The sequence below is a fragment of the Bombina bombina genome, chromosome 8, assembly GCF_027579735.1.
Source record: "Bombina bombina isolate aBomBom1 chromosome 8, aBomBom1.pri, whole genome shotgun sequence".
Classification (NCBI taxonomy): domain Eukaryota; kingdom Metazoa; phylum Chordata; class Amphibia; order Anura; family Bombinatoridae; genus Bombina; species Bombina bombina.
In genome coordinates, this window is record NC_069506.1 from 129,421,869 (window position 1) to 129,444,093 (window position 22,225).

Here is a 22,225-nt window from a genome sequence, read left to right on the forward strand (position 1 = left end):
AACATATTGAAACCACACACAGTATAGTACCAATATAAATATAAAAAATATCTTTTCAACAAAGGAAAAAAGAGAACTATTCCAGTTTTTTACTAAAATTATTTATTTAGTTGTTGATTTATTTTATTATATTTTTTTCTAATAAGAATACATGAATACTCTATAGCGGCTTTTAAGCATATTGAAAACCACACACAGAAATGATATTGGCTTTGACAATGCTTCAATAAAACAATTAAACAATTTACTCAATCAGGAACAAAGGTATAAAAGATAGGATTCTAAGCAGGTCTGACAGAAGCTTGAGAAAGGCTCTTTGGAGCTGAAACGCGTTGCTTTGGATACAGACTGCTTACTGATCACCTTGGATACAGACTGCTTACACTGCACTGGAGAAACCTTGCTCTTTACCTATCTGTCAATCTCGCATTTGGTGGGCGTGTCAAGACCGGACACGGAAGTGACAGAGGCAACTTTCACAGGAGACATACACGCTGCAACAAGCGCTCCTAGAAACTTTGAAAGGACAAAGAAAGTTTCTCATCTATACCTCATTTTTGGACACGCAAGAACCTTCTTATATGACTTGGAACTGCAAATAAGGTACCTTATTCAAAGTCTGTTGATTAATAATATCGCAAAAGATAAACTAAGTGTTCAATAACTATTGTGATATAATTACTGTGACATACAGAAAACGGCTCAAACACCTAGCCTAAATCTTTTGGTCATATCACAAAAAGGCTTATTTCAAAAAGGCTGAAAATAAACACCTATTGTTGAACCAGGTGTCAATAGTTGTCTTCAACAACGATCTCTAACAACTGTATTTCTACCAATTATACCTTATTTTCTACCTTTGGTGCATTTTATGAGCGAAAAGCCAAATCATTTACAAAAAGTATTTTTAAATACCTACCAAGGTATAAACTGGACTTGCTAATTTTACACACATATATCATATACTAATTTTAGCTACACCTCAATACAATTGGTTGGTACCAACTTTCTCACATAACCACTTTAAGATTAAGCAATTTCGACTGACTGTTTTATATTGATTCTAATAAAAGAATATTATTTTTAACCAATAATCTTTGTATATTTTTTTTTTATTATTATTTTTTATTTTTATTTTTGAATTAGAACTTAATAATTTTAAGATATTATTCTATGAAAATTCTTTAAAAACTAAAAAACGTTTTTTTCTATACATTTATTTATATAAACATAGACATAGAAATACAAATACTACTAAGACCATTGTCATTTGGTAGATATTAAGCCAGTGTTTGCACACAGGCGCACCTAAATGTTACTGCCCTAAACTGTTTCAAGAGATGATAGAGTCTACAGCATATTCTATATCATTAACTTTACATGTTATTATGCTTGCTGAAATGTGATGTATTATTTAACTAAATGGAAAGACACTGGTATATTATTTTTTTATTCATACTCCCCCAATGACAGTCAATCTCTACATACAAGTTAAATACTTGTACTACCTCCCCCCCCATACACGCAAATTCTATTTGTGTTATCCCCTTCTACGGGGACTGGAGAAGTCAGTTTCGTATCTAGATACACTTCTCCTCTTGGTGATCCTGCGGTTCACCATACCTGATAAAGTATTTAAAACCTCACCTGATTAATACTGATACACTCGGTTCAAACCTATAAGACACCTATTATATTGTCTGAACTGAATAGTTGGTCTTTAGTGTTTTCTGTTCAATATCTGCTCTTCTCATCATCCTCTAGGTGAAAATTGAAATCCTTATAGGAGATGATTCCTAAACTGACTTTATGAAGTCCCTAGAAAGTTGAGTTAATTGATAGTACTGAAGTACTAGTTTGCCCCTGTGTTTACAGTCTGTTCACACTATTTAAAAATGAGGTTTATATTCTTATTCAAAATAATTAAAATGAGGTTTATGCTGTAGATATTTTATTTCATGCTTGATATGCTTGATTTATATGATCTGCATTCCCATCAACAGCTATATTTACTATGTCATTATAACAATATAATGTTTACATATATGTGCATTTTTTAGTCACCTGCGTTGTGACACCTGTTGTATTGTTTAATCCTCAATAAAAAATATTTTCAAAAAAAAAAAAAAAATCTTTCAATATGAAACATGAAAATTATATGTTTAGTCAAGCCCTGAAATGTATTACAAAATTCAATAATAATTATAAGGAAATTATTATTATATAGGAAAGGTATTGGTTTATTCTCCATAATAAAAGAACTGATTGGAGAAAGACCTATGTGCATATTTAGGAGGGTACCAACTATAAAAAATGCACTAGCGCCCATTAAAGTAGTGTCAACTAAAATCATCAAATTGTCTAAGAAATCCACAATAAGGGAAAAGATAAATCAATTTTAGGATTATTACAAGATATTAGTTGTACTGTTTGACCAAAGCATTTTTAACGCATCCTATACTTATATAACATTCCCTATACTGTCAGTGTGAAGCAATAATGCACTCCTTGTGTATGTATTACAAGTTGTTGGTTAAAGGGACAGTCAAGTGAAAATTAAACTTTCATGATAAGGCATGCAATTTTAAACAACTTTCCAATTTACTTTTATCATCAAATTTACTTTGTTCTCTTGGTATTCTTTGTTAAAAGCTAAACCTAGGTAGGCTTTAACTGATTCGAAACCATTGAAGGCCACCTCTTATCTCAGTGCATTTCGACAGTTTTTCACAGTTAGACAGCGCTAGTTTTTTATTGTTTAAAAAGATAGATAAAGCCTTTGCTTCCCATTCCCCAGCTTTGCATAACCAACATTGTTATATTAATAACCTCTAAGCTTCCCCGTTTCTAAGCCCCTGAAGGCCGCCTCTTATCTCAGTGTTTTTAAACCTTGCACAACAGTCAGACAGTGCTAGTTCCTGTGTGTCATTTGATAACATTGTTCTCACATCTGGGGAGAATGATAATGGTTATACAAGAATCAGCACTAATTGGCTAATTTGAAAGTTTGTAAAAAGCACTGAGATAAGAGGCAGTCTGCAGAGGCTTAGATACAAGGTAATCACAGAGGCAAAGGTATATTTATATAGCAGTGTAGGTTATGCAAAACTAGGGAATGGTTAATAAAGGGATTGTCTATCTTTTTAAACATCTTGGCTTTACATTCTAAGCTTTATTTTTCAAACTGCACATATATTTCTGAGTAAAATTGTGCTGCTTCAGTAGTTTACTGCCAAGCCAGCATATAAAAGGTGATTAACATCATGTTAAATATTCCATTCCATTATCTGACTGAAATTGTTGAACTATCAAACATAGCATTTGACCAGTTATTAGTGCAACCATTTATTTTTTGCAGTGGCACATTACTATACAGGTAGCCCTCAGTTTACGCCTGGGTTAGGTTCCAGAAGGAATGGTTGTAAATCTAAACCATTGTAAATTGAAACCCGGTTTATAATGTAAGTCAATGGGAAGTGAGGGAGATAGGTTCCAGGCCCCTCTCAAAATTGTCATAAGTAACACCTAATACATTATTTTTAAAACTTTGAAATGAAGACTTTAAATGCTAAACAGCATTATAAACCTAATGAAATAATCACACAACACAGAATATATAATTAAATTAAGTTAAATGAATAAAAACATTTGCTAAACAGCATTATAAACCTAATAAAATAATCACACAACACAGAATTCACTTGCATTTTTCTGCACACAGTTCTTTCTATGCATTCCAATCTGGACTGATTTATAGACAACAGGAAGATCTTGTTCCTTTGAAATCTGCTCGATAGCTCAGGTCTGGTTAAACTGATTAATTTCAGCTTGCTTGGCTTTGCTGCAACACAAGCGGACAACTCCGCCTACTGGCTATTTCAATAAATTCAATATATTCCGCCTACTGGCTATTTCAATAAATTCACTGCTTCTCAATGCTTTTCAATAGCAGTCACATGACTGGAAAAAAGGTTGTTATTCTGAAACAGTGTAAATTGAACCGTTGTAAAACGAGGGCCACCTGTATATGCTTTCAGTTAAAGAGGCATAGCACTTTGTTAGCAGCTACTAGAGAACATTTCAAAATATATTATAGTCATTTATTGTTTTTAAAATGGAAAATTCTCTACTGAACCCCCCCCCCCCCCACACACACTATTCTTGTCACACCTTTTAGATAAATGTCTGTATCAATAAATACAGTAATGAGAGTTGCATCTATCATCTAGTGAAATGTTAACACTTGGGTGTCAGTTGTTAATAAAGTTTAAGGTTCAATTTCACTCTAAACATATTTTACTTGTGTTTTTGTCCATTAAAAGTTAACATATTTGATTGTTCTCTTTCATATGTGCCATATAAATTGTTTGCTTATAATGTCCCTTTAAACTAAATTTTACAGAATAGTTTATAAACTAATTTAAAACTTACTGTAATTTGCAATAATTTTTTAGTCATATGACTAGAGCTCAGTATCTTGAGGGGTTTGGCTTCTTTCTGTGTCATATGAATGGAGCACAGTATTAAAAGGGTTGTGGTATTTCTCTATCATTTTTAATAATGACTCAGTTTACATTGGATCGTAAAATGCTCCTTTAAATTACAATTGGAGTAAAAAAGGGACACTGCAGCTTTAAAAGCACCTGTAATAACAATATATCAGAATTTTGGCCTTGACAGCATGAGCTCTGGCTATGCAAAGTTACAGCCCCCATGAGAATGGCTAGTGGCACGGTGCCCATTATTCAGCACTTACCAAACACCTCAGTTCCAACGCTGTTTCACTCAGCACCACTGGCGTCCATATAGACATAAACAGAGCAAGTGCTGGAACCAACAGTGAACACCTTGGGAACTGTTACTATGCAGAGATGCATTACTCTGGACTCACAGCCTGATATGGTGCCCAGTCAGGGTGTTTGACTAGCAATGACCTGTTTCCACTTCATAGCCCATATTCTCTAGTGTGAGGTATATAGACAACAGGAGGCAACACTATAATTTCCAATATAAATAATAACATAAATATGTTATGCTTCTAAACCATATGTACATTCAATTAATGGCATATATGTGTGTGTGCATCTATTAATCAATCTGTCATTTATCTACCTATATATCTGTCTATATATCTGTCTATCATCTATCTGTTTATAAATACACACTATATATATATATATATAGAGAGAGAGAGATAGATAGATAGATAGATAGATAGATAGATAGATAGATAGATAGATGATAGATAGATATAGATATGTAAATATAGATATATAAATAAATATATATGTGTAAATAAATAAATATATATATATTCTTTAGCAGGTTTTATATAAAAGTTCCATGGTGGGCCCTTATTTGGAATAGGAATGAATACTATCATGTAATGAGAGTCTCATTTGGGGCTTAATCTCAAAAAATGTACTCTACAATATTATGTTTCTATGGATTTATGGCCGTGAGGTGAGCCAATGATTACAGCATGGTAATTCCATATTATTTTTTTAATATAAAAACATATAACATTAAATTTTATCCACTTATTTACAGGCAGCCTTTGCAGGTACGTTAAAATATGTCTTGCCAAATGTGACAAAAATTATTGTGACTATTTTCAAGAATAATAGAAATTGTCTTAGAAATATATATATATTAATTAGCACAACCATAGGCATGTTAAATTCACCATTGCCAGTTTATAACATTCGATTATATGAATTTTCCAACAGAAGACGGACTGTAGTGAGTGGATGGGAGGTATCTGGTTCTTGAATTATTGACATTTTTATTTCCTATAAGGAAATTAAAGTAACATGAAATGTAGACCTTTGGGGGTTCACTTAAATATTGCCATGTTATGCTGTGGAAAAAGGGAACTGCCTACTGTTCTATGGAAGCAAACATTAAAACAACAAGAGACTTAGCAAAACAATATCTTCAGCATATGCTTGTAGGTCAGTATACAAATGGATATATCCTATACTGGTTGATAAAAAGGAGCCATTCTGAAGACAACTAGCATTAGCAGATGTTTTTGTTTATAAGTGGATTCATTTTAGTGACAAGATTATATTTTTTAATAAATTAAAGTAAACAAAAATGCAATTAATAAAAATATAATATTCTTCTTAAAAACATAGTTACAGCTACTTACAACTTCTCCAAGCTGCTGCAAATCCATAAATATTCTAAACTCCAAGAGGCAGAGTGAAAAAATAACATGAAAGAAAAAGACTGTGGTGACATAGCTTACAGATTTTATCCCTGAAATATTCACATAGCTGTTTTTTAAATCCCCTCCACATTCACCTTTATCTCCTAGGCTAGATACTCCCATTTAGCCTTTGACTGACATATGATAGGCCAAACCCTTGAATTGAGCATAAATAAATACATTTAAAAAAAACTGTTATGGGGCCTTCAAAAAATAAAATAAAATGAAAACTAGAATGTATGATTGTCCCTAAACAATACAGTCATATACAATACGGATCAAACATTTATCTTCTGGCACAGAATATTGCCAAACCTTGCTTCCTCAGAGCGTCGAATCACGAGATACATATAGTGCAATTTGATAAACCACTGTATCTTCTTTATTTAGAATAAACTCACAGGATTTGTTATGATCAAAAGGATTATTCGTAAAAGCATATCAGCTTCCCTTTTCTCTTAACCCAAGAGAAAGACAAGCTATGATGTAATGCATGTGTACAATTACTTTTATTGGAAAATTACACAATTACTTTTTATTTTTGTCTGCTACATGCTATTTTTTTGAATGATTGAGTGCCTGGTGTTTGGTATATTCTTAATTATTTATTGGCAGTGAACCAACACCAAGGGGGATTCTGACCTTAGCCATTGTAGCACTGATTCCTATATAATATTAGTGCCAGTGTTATAACCTATTAACCCTAACCGCAAACCTTCCCCACTGCGATAAAGTTAAAATGTGGCGCTGTCCTACACCTTTAACTGTAATTAGCCATACATAAAACTATCCCTAACCATGGCAGACACAACTTCTAGTTCAATTATCCCTCCAACATGATCCCCTCCACCATAATTACTTCCCTAATTAAATATAATCCCCTTACTCAATCCAAACTGCAGATACCCACCCACCTCGATTCCTTACCCCCCCCAAATAAAAAAACCCCAACTTCTTAAATAAATTTAAAAAATGCTCAACTGCAGCCTGTTTAAAGAACATAGTTTTCTCAGCCTATGCTGGCCATACATAACCTCCCAATTGTGCCTTAGAACAATTGTGCCTTAGAATACTCTGCATACTCTGGGGGCTGCTACATCCTCTGTATTCTGTACAATACCGACCAATATTGTGCAGTCTCTTGGACCCACTTGACTTTGCTGCCCCATCTGAGTGGAATCTCCTTTTAGATAAACAATCCTGAAACAATCAGCCTCACTTCCATCTGTAGAACAGTGAAACATTAATGGGATTACCAATGCTCTCCACAATCTCTTATTACTTCTGTTATTGCTTTTAAAATCTTCAAGTGTAAAATATTCAAGTCAACTCACCTTATATCCTTCTCTAATGTATTGGCTGTGTATTACTATTTCTATATAACCATTCTGTGCTACTATGCTAAGTTATTACCTAATACATGGGGACATTATCATACTTAAGATAAGATGTTTACTAGGTGATAACTAGGGATATGATTTGTATTGAGATTTTTGTTCTTATATCCAATGTCCTTAGTTTGAAGATTCACTAAGTATTTATTGAACAGATTGTTGAGTACAACAATGATATTGTTTGGACTCATACCTTGGAAAGCAGAACTTCCAAGGATGTGATGTTTTCTTAACTACTGGTAGCAAACTTCAACTTCCTTATCAATCTCCAAGCCTGATTCATATTATTTATTTTTCTTGGGTAATAACAATAACCAAGCTCATATAACACATCTCTTATTGTAAAAATGTAAAGGGACCGTCTACTCCAAAATTGTTATTGCTTAAAAAGATAGATAATCCCTTTATTACCCATTCCCCAGTTTCGCACAACCAACATGGTTATATTAAGATTCTTTTTTATCTCTGTGATTACCTTGTATTTAAGCTTCTTCTGACAGCCCCCTGATCACATGCCTATTTATTTGTATTTAGCCAATTAGTGCAGTGTCCTGCACAACTCCATGGGAGAGAGCCCAAAGTTATCTATATGGACCACATGAATTAGAAGCCTCTTGTTGTAAAAAGCTAATAAAAAATTGTGTGATAAGAGGCTGTCTGCAGTGGCTTAGAAACAGGCAGAACTTTAGAGGTTTAAATGTTATAAAGTATTTAATATAACAATGTTGGTTGTGCAAAGCTGGGGAATAGATTAGAAAATCAAGGCTTTGTCTATCTTTTTAAACAATAACAATTTTGGTGTAGACTGTCCCTTAAAATCAGTACTCTATGGCCATATTATTTATACTACTTCCTGCCTTAAATCATACACAGCATCATTTTATGCAACTCAGCCAATATCTGGTACATATCTGTCATGATTACAAACAGCATCCTTATTACACAATTGACCCAAATGTATAGATTTTTACTAGAATCATAAATAAAACCAGGTCCAGTCCTCTTATTATTTCTGATTCCAGAGAGCTGGCGGTGCGGTGTATTGCTTCTGAAGACATAATTTGTGCCATACAAGCTACTAATGACTCTCTGAGCAGAGATGGTGTTTGAACTGGTGCACAGGTCTTCACAGCATATGTGCGTATGCCACAGAAAAAAACTGTAATAACTTTTACTGGAAGCATTTTTGCTAATAAGAGTATATTGCAACAATAAAAAACAAATATCATATGTTAAAGGCGCCTGCTTGTATATATCGTCATAAAATATAAAGTGCAATCAGTGCGTAAAACACTAAAAACAGTCAGTAAATAACTAACCATACATCAACTGCAATGTGCTGAGTTAGGAGTGATTGAAATAAGCAAAATGTTGCTAGTGATATAATGTTGCAAAATATAACAACCCCATGTGGCAAGTAAGATTATGGGGATATCTAATAACGTATTAGCATAATATAGCAATAAAATATTGTGTATACAAAATATCCAAAATATCCAAATATAGGTGTAGAACATAAATCAAAAATACATCAACAGAAATGAAAGTGATCACTAATAGGGAGTTAGTGATAAAGTCCTGATTATGATCCTTATGGATTTCCAGAAAATATTCTGTTTAAGACTCGGATTGGAGGGTCCCAATGGTGTGGTATCGTAAGGCTTCTGTACTCCTTCCAAAGCTTATTGGCACATAAGCGAGGCTCTGTAGTGGTGTAAAAGAAGAAAGAAGAAGGCGCCACAATAGTGCACGATCAATGTTGTTAAAAGATCACATGCACGACAGGTTGTACTTACTAGAAGTAAGGCACTTGAGAAGTGCAACAGATGCAGTCAGTACTTTTAATAGCTGTCCAGATAGCTATCCTCTCACTACTCCAGTGAGGCCTGAATTTTGAGGTCCGGAATCGGTGAGCAATGGTAAATTGTAAGCCAAATAGTAATGTCAAAAAATGGTCTTACAATAATACCTGATTCTCATGGAGAGCAGGAATAATGATATTATCGTGATGACAAGGTTGTAAAAACAACTCAAGTTTATTAAAAACAAAGTAAAAACACAACGCGTTTCCCAGTTCACAGACCGTTGAGTTGTTTTACAACCTTGTCATCACGATAATATCATTATTCCTGCTCTCCATGAGAATCAGGTATTACTGTAAGACCATTTTTGACATTTTTGACATTTTTGCTGGCGGCTGATTGGCTGCAAATCTGCAGGGGGCAGCGTTGCACCAGCAGCTCTTGTGAGCTGCTGGTGCAATGCTGAATACGGAGAGCGTATTTCTCTCCGCATTCAGCGAGGTCTGTCGGACCTGATCCGCACTGTCGGATCAGGTCCGTCAGACCTTTGTTAAATAGGCCCCTTAAAGTGAAGGTAAACTTTGATGAATGAAAGCCCGTTTTTTAAAAATACTGTTAAAAAAAGGGGCACTTTCATTCATCAAAGTTTACAAAGCAGCCGTTTTGTTTATAAACGTACCTCTCTCCTCTTCACAGCCAGAGCAGCTTCCCCCGTCAGCAATAACTAATCCAGCTTCCTCCAGATCCACCAGATTAGTCATTGCTGACATGTGAATAGAGGATCTCCGGGCGGGGGAAGCTTCTCCGGCTGTGAAGAGGAGAGAGGTAAGTTTTTAAACAAAACGGCTGCATTCTAAATTTTGATGAATGAAAGTGCTCCTGTTTTTAATAGTATTTTTAAAAAACGGGCTTTTATTCATCAAAGTTTACCTTCACTTTAAAGAAAGCATTAGAAATACTATTACATTAAAGGAATGGTACAATGTTGTTCAAACATTCAAAATTCGGAACAAACAAATGTGTTAAAATTTGTTTCATTCTTCAAATGTTGCAAAACATTCACCCATCCCTAGTGGTGGGTGGAAAGTTCAAGCTGCAGCAGCACTGTATAAAAAGATTTTTTTTATACCAAAAAGTTATGGTATGGACCCTTGCAGCCTGCACGGATAAACAACCTCACAGAGTGCTGAACAGTAACCTGCTGTTGGAACTAGTGGTGGGTGGGATAAGAAGTGATGAGTGACATTTTGGCCTAGCTAGTAGTTTAGGAATTGTGAGCTCTGAATCACTGATATCCAAACTGCATTCTTTTACTATAATGTTTACTACAAAAAGTAAATACTTGTACTACTCACTGGAGTAAATCTTAAGATGTTTAGGTTTTACTAGAGACAAAGAAGAAATACACCAAATAACAACATTTTTTCTCATATTTACCAAATAAAGGGCCAGTGTCATATTCCTACTCTACACCTTTAAGCTTTACTCCTCCCCTAAATTACTCCCTATATCACCTGTCTCATTCTAGCAACCATTGCTTGATTATTAGCAAGTAATCCTCTGAACACTTCGGATCACCTTGCTTTATACTCCAGCCTTAAAGTCTGAGCTTTTGGATTAATTGGAAACGCTCCTATTTCGCTCTGTATATATTTTGTTTTCCACATTTGGATTTGCCTCCTTGGAAAACAGCTTACTCGTTCTACAGCCGTTTACTTTCTCCCTCTGCATCTGCCGTATACATTCTTCTCTGCAGTTCTCTCCGTATGACCTCTACTTGCGGTTAAATGAATTCCTGCTGAGGGGAGTTTCAGTTCAGCTTCCACTAATCCTGTAGGCTGTTCTCAATATTTACCAAACAACTTCTACTTGGGATATCCTTACTAAGCAGCCATTTTACAGGTACTATCACTCCATCTGTATCATATTATAGGTGCTTGTCTAAGACTTTCTGCACATACCAGACTCTTAACACATTTTTTGCTCCTCATTTCAAGTGTTGGGTAAGCTTTAAGATATTATCTGAAACCTCTGTCAGTTGTGCTTAGTTATGATTTCTACAGCACGAAATCTGGTCTCTCTCTCTGGCATCTTAAGTATATTTATGGCATACTGTTCACTATGAAAACAATCTACATTTAAATATGCTGCAGTCCTTACAACGGTATGTACCATCAACACTACAATTGATCATATTGAAGCAATTACATGACTCCCCCCTAGGAGGGCACCCAGGCATTAATAAGACCATAGATCCTGTAAAAAGATCTTACTGGTGGCCAAATCTTGGAAAGACAGTATATGACTACGTAAGATCTTGTGAAGTTTGCGCTAGGAACAACACCTAGGAACCTGCAGGCCTTCTCAGACCCCTACCAATTCCAGAAGTTCCCTGGTCTACCATTTCTATGGACTTCATTGTTGAATCATATCATGAGATTACATGACTTACCTAACACAATCATAACTGACAGAGGTACACACTTTACTTCTAATTTCTGGAGACAGATATGCCGCATACTCAAGATTGATTCCCGACTTTCCACTGCTTACCATACACAAACTAACGACCTCACTGAACGAGTAAACCAAATCTTAGAGCAATATCTCAGATGTTATACTTCTCATCTCCAAGATGATTGGTAGGATTTATTATCTATGGCTGAATTTTCATATAATAATTCCCTTAATACCTCAAGAAAAGTATCCCCATTCTTTGGTTCTTATGGGTTTCATCCAAACAGCATACCTAACATATCAGTTCAGACTTGGAGTCCTATTTATGAAAGGCCTGTCAGACATGATCCAAAATTGCGGATCATGTCCGACAGACCTCGCTGAATGTGGAGAGCAATACGCTCTCCGCATTCAGCATTGCACCAGCAGCTCTTGTGAACTGCTGGTGCAACGTCGCCCCCTGCAGATTTGCAGCCAATGGGCCGCTAGCAGGGGGATGTCAATCAACCTGATCGTATTCGATTGGGTTGAATTGTGGTGATGTCTGTCCGCCTCCTCAGAGCAGTCGGACAGGTTAGGGAGCAGCAGTCTTTAGACCGCTGCTCCATAACTTGTGTTTCTGGAGAGTCTGAAGGCTCGCCAGAAACACAGGCTCTCAAGCTCCATGTGGAGCTTGATAAATGGGCCCCTAATTGTCCATCTGCTTCAAATTTTACTACAAACCTCCATTCAACCCTCCAGACATTGAAAAAACATTTAACAGAGGCTAAGAGCCAACAAAAACACTTTTTTGACAAACGACACAGCCCTTCACCTAATTATCAAGTATCTAACTTAGTATGGTTGTCTACTAAAAACCTACGCTTAAAAGTTTCCTCCAAAAAACTTGCCAATCAGTTTATAGGACCTTTCCCCATCATCCGTATCCTTAATCCGAATACAGTTACTCTAAGGTTACCAGACTCTAATACGATCAATCCAACTTTTCACGTTTCTCTATTGAAACACTGCGTCAAAGATCATAATCCTTGAAGAACTTATCCTGTGGGACCTCCAATCCTAGTAGATAACAAGGAAGAATATGAAGTACAACAAATCCTAGATTCAAGAATAAGACTGGGAAAGTTGCAGTATATGATTCATTGGCACAGCTATGGTCCTGAAGGCGATTCCTGGGTTCCTTCCACTGACCTTCATGCTTCACGTCCCCTTCAAGCTTTTCATAAACACTACCCTCATAAACCACATGATTGAATCTTCAGAGAAGATTCTTGAAGAGGAGATACTTTCATATTCCTACTCTACACCTTTAAGCTTTACTCCCCTAAATTACTCCCTATATCACCTGTCTCATTCTAGCAACCATTGCTTGATTATTAGCAAGTAATCCTCTGAACACTTTGGATCACCTTGCTTTATACTCCAGCCTTAAAGTCTGAGCTTTTGGATTTATTGGAAACGCTCCTATTTCGCTCTGTATATATTTTGTTTTCCACATTTGGATTTGCCTCCTTGGAAAACAGCTTACTTGTTCTACAGCCGTTTACTTTCTTCCTCTGCAGCTGCCATATACATTCTTCTCTGCATTTCTCTCCGTATGACCTCTACTTCCGGTTCAACGGATTCCTGCTGAGGGGAGTTTCAGTTCAGCTTCCATGGATCCTGTCAGCTGTTCTCAATATTTACCAAACAACTTCTACGTTGGATATCCTCACGAAGCAGCCATTTTACAGGTGCTATCATTCCATCTGTATAATATTACAGCTGCTTTCTGCACATACCGGACTCTTAACAAATGTTTTGCTCCTCATTTCAAGTGTTTGGGTAAGATTTAAGTTATTCTCTGAAACCTCTGTCAGTTGTGCTTAGTTATTATTTCTACAGTATGAATCCTGGTCTCTCTCTCTGGCATCTTAAGAATATTTCATGGCATACTGTTCACTATGAAAACAATCTACATTTAAATATGCTGCAGTCCTTAAAATCGTATTCTGTTACAATATATCTAGGAAGTTAATTCTGAGGTATCCTTACTTTGATACCTGCTTCTCTGCATTTAATCTACTGTCCTTAAAAAAAATCAATATTGTATTACTTTGCTTTAAATTTGCAGATAATCCTGCTTCCAAATTTAAAGCTACAGTACATGCTGGAATGCAGATCTCTCATGGCATTAAAATGCTATTTTTTGCTGTTTTCCTACCTCAGCTACAACATTTATTTTACCACCAACATACTTTCTTTTTAACTGAAGTAAGAGGAAGTTAACTAGCTCATAACTAGTTAATCATTGTATTATGATCAAGCCTTTCATATATATTGTTTAGGTGTCTTCATCATGGACCCAGTCGAGGTATTCAATCGCATTGCATCCCTGAATCAAGAGACAGATATATATGCCCAAGGTTTAACTGACCTCCAGAAGGAAAATCAGACTCTGAAAGGGTTACTCAATGATTTCATGACAGCTAAAAACACAGAAGCACCTGAACCCTTAGTAAATCCTTCTATAATCTTCTCAGGAAATCGCACTGAATTTAGAGAGTTTAAAACCTCATGCCTAATGTTTTTTGCCTTGAAACCAAAGACCTATACATCTGAAAAGACCAAGGTTTGTTACCATAATCTTCTATCTGAAAGGAGAGCCCAGAGTTTGGGTAAGCAGGTTCTATGAAAATAATGATGTTATTTTAAATTCAGTTGATGATTTCTTTGCAAACATGGCAACTCTGTATAAGGACACAAATAAACAGCTTACAGCCGAAAACAACCTCAGAGCTCTTAAGCAAGGAAGGAGACAGGTTGATTACTATGTAGCTGAATTTCAAATGTGGGCTACAGATTCGTAATGGAATAAACTAAGTTTAAAAAATCAGTTCTGAATAGGGTTGTCTGATGTCCTTAAAGATGAACTTTCCCACATTGAAATGCCAGACACCCTAGAAGCATTAATTAAGATTTGTATATCAATGGATCGAAGATACCATGAAAGGAAAGCTAAAGAAACACACTTCGATTATACTCCAAAAAGGAACACATACCCCACGGCCAGCAAGAATTCAAGTCCAGTAGTCCCCATGGACATAGGAACCATAAAAGGAAACTTAACACAAGAGAAAACAAGAAGGAGACTGTCTAATTTATGTATATATTGTGCCAGCAATGAACATGCAGTTTCTACCTGTCCATCATTGGCACATCAAAGGAAGGGTAAGAATTCATCCATACAAATACTTAACACATCCATTCCCATTACTCATTGTTCTTTCCCTCTCTCACTACAGTGGGATCAACATCTCATCAGTTCAGAAGTCATGATTGATTCCGGTGCTTTTGGATTGTTTATTGATGAAACATTTGCAAACCAAAATAATATACCCTGTGTGAAAAAGCAAACACCTTTACCTGTTAGAGTCATTGATGGTTCTTATTACTTGAAAGGTCCAATAGCACAAAACACCATACCCCTTTTTGGTTTCATTTCCCTCAGGACACAAGAAATATCTCACTTTTGACATTATCCCCTCTTGTATTCATTCTTGAAATAAATTAATGGTAACTAAGACTCTATATTTCTTAGTGTCTGTTTGCTATACCCTTTAGTGATATGCTAATATTCCTCTTAATAATCCCTTATGAATTATTATACCTACTATAAAATATTAACACACAATCACTAGCTTAATTAAACTACTTGTAAGGACATTAACTCACAAGTCATACTCCAGCAATACAAAACTTTAAATACACAACACTGAACTAAACATCAATATTACACTAATACATTTGCCCATCCTAATGTGAGTGTGCGTGGTGTGCTGTAATAGAGGTTTTCAGTTTACTCACGTGATGTTCTCAGAGCAAGATCCCAAAGAAAAGAGAGAGAGCAAGTTAATTGTGTAGGGTCTTATGTAAGTCTTTCATCCCTCCCCTAATGATGATGTCACTCATATGCAAGCCCCCCTTTGTCATGTCCAGATATTTGGTTTCAGCCATGCCATGTGGTTGGGGGTAGGGCATATGATCACACAAAGGGTCTCTATATATCTCTTCCACTTAAAACAGCTGGTCATAATTAGCAGTGTCCTAAGACTTTTGGCAATGTGCTCCTCATCCCAGTATATTACACAGCTGAGTATTATGCCATATATATTACCACTTCCTGACCATATTCTGAATTCAGATTATGTCATTATTACATTCCCCCCTATTGGCAATGGAGGTTTCCATACCCTTCCATTCCAATGGTTTTTTTATATAAGTGAATCTTATGGAAGATTCCTAACCCCACCTATGTGTGATGGCTATATTAGTGTACTAAGGACGCTTCCATTCTCATACCATAATATAAGTGATATACACGTGCAATTAATGATGTTAAATAACAACACATACAAATTTGAATAATTATACATAATATTGAAATAAATAATATGATTATAAATGGATGTATGAACAGATATCCCAACGCAGAACCCCATGATGACTGTTTTGAAAAGGAATTTGCTAATTTCTGCCACCAGGTAGCACTTGATATCTCTGTAAAAGTATATTCAATTCTTTGTAGTTCTTGTTCCTGATGGAAGAAATTTACATGAACACGTTCCCCAAAATTTTTAAGATGTCCCAGTAACACAGAATCTTTTTGCAATAAGGTTACCCATTTTTGCCGAGGTGCATCATCTACTAATATTGGTGTTATGAGTGGAGCCCCCAAGGTAGCATTATATGTGAGTAACTGTGGGACAGTGAAGTTAAACTGTAGTGAACTTATCCTCACAGGGTACCCAGTAATACAATAAATCCCTGGTGTGATTTGTTCCCTTGAATTACATCTGTCAAACCATGCACTTCATCTTTAGGCTTCAACGCAACAAAACACACCTTTCCTTGTCCTAATGGAAAAATCATATAAAACAAATGATGTAAAATATGAGATTCTGTGACAGGTGTTCCTAGTGAAAACAAATTATAAACATTCTGATAGGTACCACTAGTGGGCACAAGTGAAGTAGCCCTGCATATATTTTCCCTGCAACCTAACCAACTGTTTAACCATAATTCTTTGTGTTCTGATGCAAAACTGTTAACAACAGACTGCTCCCATCCTCCCAAAGGTGTATGGTTATTTTCCATAGCCTGTGCTATTAATTTAAAGTCAGTTGATAACTATGTTTGCATGGAAATACACACAGAATCCCAGGATACTTCTCTTAACCTACTAATTACTCCTATCAGTAATTCTTCTGTATGTTGAATGGCAGGACCCTGAACTTGAATGACTGTCTGTGTCAGTGTCTCTACCAGGGTGTTTATCATTTCTTGTGTATGAATCCCTTTTGCATTTAACATCCCCTGACACTTTAAGGTTGTTGTTAAGCTGGATATGTCAATGGAATTTACCACTCCTAACCCTGTTCACACACCTCCCAAAACTGTATCCACAATATCCATCCTAGTCCTTCTCCCAGTACCTTCTGCACACTTAACTAATGCTTTTTCCATAGTGGCAGTAATTCTGGAACAATTTTGGTAATGTTTGGAAACTAGCCAATCTATTATTTTAATCTTCCACGTGATAAATTGGAATGTGGCATCCCTCAATACTGGAATTGGCTTGATTGTACTTATTTGAAATGGATCGCTAGAAACAACCATTTTCCCCTCACACATTGGAGTATTGTTATATTGTTTCATCTTTGGTGTAGTGATTAAAGTAGAATAGATCAAAGGTGCAAAAGTAGTTGTTTCCTTTTTTTTTTTTTTATTTAATAATCTTTTATTGAGATTCTTGGTGAACAAACAACACTGTAATGACATTGCAAAATATATACAAACAAAGCTGACGTTATTCCTCATTCAAAGTACAATGAAAGATTAAAGTTGTACACTAGATAGTAATGCAAAATTTGAGAATCTCATTTTTAAGTAATTAAAGAAAAGCGATTAACAGTGACTAATACAATGGTTACATATGAACCAATTGCTATAGGAACACAAACATACTAAAGATAGTCACAGAAAAAGTACATGCAATTTTAGTAGATTTTAATAACTTACGAACACTCTATAGGGATTGGTATAAATAAGTAAAATGATTAGTTAGCCTCAAATATTAATTGCCACTTCATTATATCAACTGATCTCAGAACGGCTTGTTGCTACAAACTATGAGTTGCTATCACTGCCACCCTTGCCGGGTGAGGGTATGACAGGGAGTTAGGGATCAAAGATAAATTTTATATGAGCAAAAATAAGCAACATCCCCCACAGCCGTGTTGATAGTGACTTATTGAGGGCAAAATGCTTGTAAGCTGATGTGTACCAAATAAAGCATGTCAGCGGGTAAACATCGCTTGAAATAAAGCACAACAGTAGCAGCAAAAGATTAAGAAATTGCTATAGAAGATCCATGTTGGCCCTAATGGAATAGGGGTGTCAGAAGGGAAGGAGGAACTATTAGCTGAGGTATATAGTTATAAAATAGGGGCTGTTGCTAAACTTACCATGAGATAATGTCAAAGTAACTTCCCCAACCACCCCAATGCACATTAACAGAATTGTGGCACAGATTAGTGTCTCTTAGCAAAAACTTAGACCCAATAGTCCCCATGTACTAGATACAGACGTGGTATAGCAGTCAATACAAATGTCTCTGAAGAGGAGGGTGAAGTACATCTTCTCTTACCCAATGCCCGATCTAAATAGCAGTCCACAGCAGAGTGTCCAAAGTTCCCCTTGTATAAGATTAGGGCAGAAAATCTCCACATATGTTGTCTCAGCACCCGAACAAAAGATCAAAAGATCAACCGCTCTCCGCCGTAACGGACTAGCATGTACCACCTCATGCAGGGCCAGGTGCAGTTGATGATTCAGAAAGCATGTCTCTTTCGGTTCTGTCGTGGATATCTTCATGGAAGGCAGCATATTGACATCTGAGTGTTCCCCCCTTACAGACTGTAGCTCCCGGAGATCGGCCGCATCTCCTAGGAGATAGGTAGGTCAAAGGAAGGTATGGAATACACTCCCGGCTGGGTGTCTTTACAATGATCTCGCCGCTGCTCCCCACACTCAGCCCTGCATCACTAGGGTGTAGAAAGGGTTCAAATCCTACATCGTGCTTTTTCACCTCCTCCATCTCGGATGTATCAGCCCACGTGGTCATGCGGTTCATACACTTAGACAAACTGCGGTAGCTATTGTCTATCCGTGCCCCAAGCCTCAGTAAGGCTATTTTCACTCCGACGTATGGTTCCTCCATTCCAGAAGTCAAAAGCATGAACAAGAGCTGTTACTGCGTACACTGTACCCGGTTTCCTGGGGGGGGGGATAGCAGCTTCAACTCCCGTAGGAGTGATTTACAGTCTGATTTGTCCGGGTTAATGAGCTCTGTCTCTTGTAGCGGCAGTGTAAAAGTAAACTGTATGATATCGCCTTTGTCGCTCTGCGGTTATAGATAGAGAATGTCTCTCTAAAGCAACTATTTCTCAATGTAATAAGTATCACAGGAACAGAGCTCCAAATAAAGCAGCCATCTTCGTTCATGGTCCGGACACGCCCCCCTTGTTTCCTTTTTTTTTATCTATTTTTAAGTATACTTCAATCTCTCCACCAAAATTGGAAGCTGTAACTCTCCAATTAATCCCTTCTCCAATTTGTTGTTCAAATATAACCTTGGTTATATTATAGTTATCACCATTTATAGTGTGAATAGGATTTGCAAATGTTGTAGACACAGAAATACCTTCTCCCACCAGACCTACAGTCCATTTTCTCCAAGCCACCCACTTTCATTCCCATTCAACTTTATACCCTGATTGACCCTCCAAAAACCAGTTAAATTGTCTTGATGTTTTTCAGCAAATATTTCAATCCTCCCACCCACATTAAAAGTCAATTTTCCCAAACAATCTTTGTTAAGGTCTTGAGAACTTCAGAAGCTTGTCCATCCTCTGATGATGTTGCTTGAACTCCAGCTACGATTCCTTCTGAGGATGGTGATTGAAAGTTCATTACAGTCACAAATTGGAAGTTTTTGCAATAACACCCACACAAATGCAAATAGGTTGGTGGCGATCATTCCTCTCAGGTTCCACATAATGAAATCTGTCAAAAAGATTAAGAGAATATCAGTTATTAGCAGAAATATCTACATCTGGGACAACTGTCCCTCTATACGATTTACATTGGTCAATATGGACCCATTTGTAACCAGGCTGCCTTCTGGTTTTCCCATGGGTTGATCTTTCTATTTTAATCACAGTATTACCCAATGTGTCCAAAGTTCTATAAGGTCCTTCCCAATTTGCATCCCAGGGAGACTTTTTGCGAAAAGTTGTAATCATGATCAATCCTCCCTTCTCAAACAGAGGTGTTTGAGGTGTAGATGGGAATTTAAAATCTGTTGGGGCCATATTAGAGGCAGCAAAAAGTAGCAGTGAGCTCAACTGCTCCTGAATTTGTGAGAGATATTGATCTCTAGACCCAGATTCTCTCAAGGGAGTAGACAATTGTTGTTCACCTTGGTGGCCTAATGCCACCTTTCTCCCTGTCATGAGCTCATAGGGAGAACACTTGGTAGCATTTGATGGTGTAGCTCTAGTAGCCATTAGAACTGCTGGAAGATGTGTGACCCATGATTTACCATACTGGGAAAGCATTTTGGACAATTTTGTTTTTAATGTGGGATTCATGCGCTCAACTATACCAGAGGATTGTGGATTATATGGTACATTAAATCTTGTCTGTATTCCCAGTAGGGCACAGAGATTTTGCATTACCTGACATGTAAAATGTGTACCCCTGTCTGATTCAATGAGTGTAGGAAAACCCCATCTTGAGAAAACATGTTCCCACAGTGCTCTGGCAGTAGCCTGTGCAGTATCACAATGAAGTGGAATAGCCTCAAACCATTTTGAAAAAATATCTACAATTACTAGGGCATACCTGAGACCCCCCTTTGATAGTGGAAGTGGGCCTATAAAATCAATTTGGATAGCTTTCCAGGGGCCATCTGCTACTGGTATTCTCTGGAGAATGGGTCTCTGACCTTTAGGACGTGGATTGATTTGAGCACAAATTAAACACTCTTGTGCACATTTTAAACATGTTTCTGCTAAATCTAGCCAATTACATTTTTGCCTTAAATGGTAGTCTAATGCACTTTGGCCAATATGCCCAAGAAGAGAATGTGTTTGCTGTGTTATAGGTCCCTGCAAATGACTTGGGACCACAAAAAGCAATTTAGCCTGTGGATCAGTGGGATTGGAGTAACATATTAACCCATTACAAATTGAATAACCATTTGGGAGTGTTTGCTGTTCCTGTAACAGAGGGAAAGGGTTAGGATCTTTAGCTTGTTCTGTTTTCAAATCAGGTACCTCTGGATCTACCATTGTAATCTTTGCTATATGTGCCATTGTATCTTTAGATGCAACATGCTCTCTCCATGCTTCCTGTGTCTCACTGTAATTCTTAACTGATTGCCATGGTTCCCCATCTAGCCTGTTTGGCTAACATGTCCACATGTGCATTCCCTTGTTAATGTTCATCTGTGAAATGTGTGTGTGCCTTAACTTTAACAATAGCTGACTGCAATGGGTGCTGTGTTCCCCAATCTACCAATTTCTTAAGGGCTTGAACATGTGACAATGGTTTGCCTGCTGAGTCTACCATTCCCCTTAGATTCCAAATTGGTAAGTACTCTTTCAGTGATCTGGTCACATAGGCATTGTCACTGTATATACAAATGTCTTGTGTGTCAAACCTGTGGCAAGCCATAAAAATGGCTTCTAATTCTGCTCTCTGTGCTGAGAATGATTGTGGTAGCATAAATTTAAGAGCTAATTGTTGAAAGGGGACCCAAATAGCAAAACCAGTATTAAAAATCACACCATAGACACAGGGAGGTCCATAATGATCCCTAAAGGAGTTACATATAAGGACCATGTAATTCAGGGCCTGAAGTAGTCAGTCAGAGCAGGATATTAGAGGATAATTCTTTTCACATTTCTTTTCATGATATCCCACTTCCCCTCCCCCCACAGTCATCACTCTCAAAGCCTCATGCGCTGGGCCATACAGATTAGTACCAGGCCTAAGCTTTGGGGTGTATTCCTGTCCTGTTTTATCTGGGGGCTTAATCTTCTTACTTTTCCCTACCCAATTCTGGTCATAGCTTTCTTTTGGAGGTGCAGAGGGATGTACTCTTTCCTGCCTTCCCTTAGTTTCCTTCTGAATTCTCTTTACAAATCTGCAATCTACTATTATTTATTGCAGTAATGGCAAGTACCTTTAAAGGGGCCCTCTGAATATTTTTGTTTCCCTTCATTAGTGGTTACCACAGCAATCCTGTGTTG

General features: G+C 36.8%; 1 long non-coding RNA gene across 1 annotated transcript in view; it reads right to left on the reverse strand.

Moving 5' to 3' along the window:
• LOC128638028 (uncharacterized) overlaps positions 1-15,728 on the reverse strand; it is a 63,614-nt gene extending 47,886 nt beyond the window's left edge. Inside the window, exon 1 of the long non-coding RNA XR_008399030.1 lies at positions 15,714-15,728. This is a non-coding gene — a long non-coding RNA (uncharacterized LOC128638028). The remainder of the gene's footprint in view (positions 1-15,713) is intronic.
• Positions 15,729-22,225: the final 6,497 nt, after the last annotated feature.